The 3874-nt window shown below is 32.3% G+C and overlaps 1 non-coding gene across 1 annotated transcript; it reads right to left on the bottom strand.

Annotated features, from left to right (window-relative positions):
- Positions 1-3537: 3537 nt before the first annotated feature.
- Positions 3538-3644, bottom strand: LOC141670254 (small nucleolar RNA R71). Its single transcript, XR_012554493.1, has one exon. It is a non-coding gene; the product is annotated as a small nucleolar RNA R71 (small nucleolar RNA).
- Positions 3645-3874: the final 230 nt, after the last annotated feature.

Genomic DNA, 3874 nt, shown 5'->3' on the forward strand with positions numbered 1-3874 from the left:
TGTTTCATATTAAAAAAGTATAATTTTCAGATAAGAATTAAAATGTAAATGTGTGTAGCAGATTCTGAAGATGAATCCAAATTTAGGTATGGCTCATATCATCATAAACATAACCGAGAATATAGTACTTACAAATATTGGCTACAGAAATGAAAAGAAAGAGGTGAAATAGAACCATAGATATAGTCTGAAATTTAGCCATGAGAATAATCGAATTTGATGGAATTGATCAGTTCAGTGAGGAATACTTGGATTTATATACAAAGTGTTCTAGAGCGGTGTATTTAATTAAAATTTTGAAGGATTCTGCAAGACTAATGAACTCAAGAATTACTAAATTTAGAATTTAGAAATTAATTTAAAATCTAATGATATTTAATTTAGATTTTAAAATTTTAATTAAAATCTGGATGTATTCAGTTTGAATATAAAAAAATTAAAAAAAAATAGTGATATTTAATTTGGATTTTGAAAAATTTATCAAAGTCTGATGGTATTTAAAAATACATGAATTATTTTTATTTGATAAGTTGGGAGATTTCAAAGCATTTACTAATGTATATTTATCTTTTGAAATCCCTCCAATTTACACGAGATTATGATGAATTTATTAAAAATCAAGTAAATCAGTATCGATGAAATCTTTCAAAGATGGAGACTTTATTTTTTTGTCATTTTTCCTTTTTTGTAAAGGTATAATTAAAAAACTTATATGGGGTAATTGTATTTTTCTTAATCAATAAAGATAAAGTTCATCTAGACAGTGATGAATCAATTTTATTTTTCTATAAAGATAAAGTTCATAATGATAGTTTAATGTTGAACTAATGGAGGATAACACCACCAATCCATTTCTCTGCCTCTTTTTTAGACACACAACGTCCCATTTCTTACTCCGGTTTAGTATCCCCTCCGTTATGCATTGAACTTAACTTTTCTCTGGCTTCACCTATTTAATATTAAAAAGTGTGATTTTCAAATGAGAATTAAAATATAAATACATGCACTAGATAGTACCAACATTTGAATATCAATATTTAAACAAAATAAAGAATATAGGACTTACAAACGTTGGCTACAGAAATGAAAAGGAATAGGTGAAACAGAACCATGAATATAATCTGACCTTTAGCCATAGTGAAAAAACTGAAATTGATATAATTGATCTGTTCAATGAGGATTAGTGGCCTCGTAATGAGTTTATATACAAAGTGTTTTTACATAAAAAAATGCGTTAATAATTTTAAAGGGGGTTACATTGATGTTAAATAAATATACTGGGTTGTTAATATTGTATATACATTTTAAAGATTACAAAAAAAGGACAAAGTTTTATGTAACATTTTGTAGAAGAATCAAAAAGTAAAAAGATATATATAAGGAAATTCTTAATTTCACATTTTTTTAAAAAAATTATAAGTTGTTGAATACTATCAAATTTAAAAAAAATCATTATGGAATTATAGTTAAGTACTACCACACTTAAAGAATAAATTAAAATAGTAATTAAATGTCCAGGTTTTTAAAATTACTTTTTGCAATAAAAAATATTTTTTATTTTAATAAATTATCTAAAATTTAAATTGAATATCTGATAAGTGGATTTTATATCTACTTGGAACACTTCATTATCGGCTTAAGTTGGTGTTTTGTACTCAAGTATGTGATATTTTTGATGTGTTTTTGTGTAGTTGCATTGCAGGGCATTAGTCGTAGGAGAAAAGGGCTTTACAAGGATTTTGTGCCGATAAGAGATCAGATTTTTAAGTCTAGGCCATTCTCAAGTTTTAGAAAATCTTGTTATCTTCGCGTGGGCAGTTGAATCGTCAAATTTCGATGAACAGAGCTCAAGTTATGGCCAAAAGAAGAATTGTAGTCAAAAATCTAGAAGAGCTACGCGCCAGGAGCTGCGCGCCCGCGCCCCAGAAATCACTATTCCAGCGTGCCCGTTCTGCCCCAGAATCCTGTTTGTACTTGAAATCAAAGAATTGGAGGGCCTAGGTCATCCATGGGACTATATAAACCAATAAAAAGACATTTTAACAAGAAGGATCCGAGGGAGAACAATATGAAGACCAAGAGAGCACAAGACGGCTACAAAGAAGAAGACTTTTATATTCTTCAATATAGTTGATACTTTGATGCTTGTTTTCGATTTATCCTTGAACCCTAGTACTCTTATATTGTTTATTATGATATTTTCATTGGAACCAATGGTGATGATGAGTTCGATTGTGAACTAATCGTTGTCATGGGGTTCTAACGGATTTATCTATGGATTTCAATAGTTAATTGTTTTATAATCCTATGTGTGTGTTAATTTATGATTTCCTAATTTGGTTGTGCTTATTCTTCTTTGATGTGCAGCTAACATCTAAGATTGTTTGTTAATTTCTATTGAAGCGACAATGAATATAGAGGTTTAAAACTTGTCATGCTAGCATAGGTTTATGTATGAATTGACATGCATAATTCGTGGGTAATTTTAACCATCTTATTCGCCCTATGTAATCACGATAGATAACTTGCTCTTAAACCATTATGTTTTCAATCTTTATAGATATATAGGGACTAAACATAATTGGTGTCTATTCAACTTTTATCTTAATAGTGAATGTTTGATAGTAGGGTATACGTATAACGAAAGTTAGCGTATACTAGTTTTGTGTTATCTGATTAGTTGTCATCACCATCACATGCCAGGGTTAAAGACATAAACTTTGAATGAAGTATTTAATGAAGTTAGAATCTCATGTTTATTCTCATATAAGTAATTCAATCTTAATTCTCTTAGTTAATGCTATTTAGTATAATCTCTTAGTTAAATCAAAACTCAAATTGTTACGTGTCTTAGCTGTGAACCATAATCATACATTGTTGCATAAGTGCATAATCTGAATTTAAACTAAATCAGTCTCTATGGGAATGAACTCGACCTAAATCTTATACTACTTGTGATCATGTACGCTTGCGTGTATTTTCTCGTGTGAATTACAGCGAACAAGGTTTTGGCGCTGCTGCCGGGGACTCGGTGTTAAATTTAGTTTATGTGCCTGTCATCAGTGGTCGTCAAAGTTCACTGACTCGGATTATTTTCTTACAAGGTTTACTTTAGTCGTGTGTTTCATGTACTCTAGTTTTTATTGTAATGGGAGAACCAGCGGCAGATACGAAAGCTTTGATGGATTATTCTCAACCAAAGATTAATGACATCCAGTCTAGCATTGTCAGACCAGCCATTGCTGCTAATACCTTGAAATCAAGTCTAGCACGATTCAAATGGTACATAATTCAGCCCAGTTTGGGGGTTCTCCAACAGAAGATTCAAATATGCACATCAGGGATTTCATAGAGGTATGCGACACCTTCAGGCTCAATGGTGTGTCTGAGGATGCGGTGAAACTGAAACTGTTCCCATTCTCTCTGAGGGACAAGGCTAAGAGCTGGTTATACTCTCTACCAGCTGGTTCGATTGCTACTTGGGAAGATCTTGCTCAAAAGTTTCACACTAAATTCTTCCCTATGGAAAAAACAGCTGCAATCAGGAATGCTCTTACTCAGTTTGCGCAGCAATCAGGGGAATCGCTAGGTGAAGCTTGGGAGCGGTATAAGGAGATGCTTAGGAAGTGTCCTCATCATGGAATGCCTGATTGGATGATCATCATTTACTTCTATAATAGTTTGGGAGCACAGTCAAGACCCATGCTCGATGTAGTATCAGGTGAAGCCTTATGGGCTAAGAGCTGTAATGAAGTTTATGAGGTAATTGAACTGACGGCTGCTAATGAATATCAGTATCCAACCCAAAGATTGCCGTAGGGCAAGGTAGCAGGAGTTCTTGAAGTGGATACAGCTACGGCTATCACTGCTCAAC

The sequence above is a fragment of the Apium graveolens genome, chromosome 6 (assembly GCF_009905375.1).
Source record: "Apium graveolens cultivar Ventura chromosome 6, ASM990537v1, whole genome shotgun sequence".
Classification (NCBI taxonomy): domain Eukaryota; kingdom Viridiplantae; phylum Streptophyta; class Magnoliopsida; order Apiales; family Apiaceae; genus Apium; species Apium graveolens.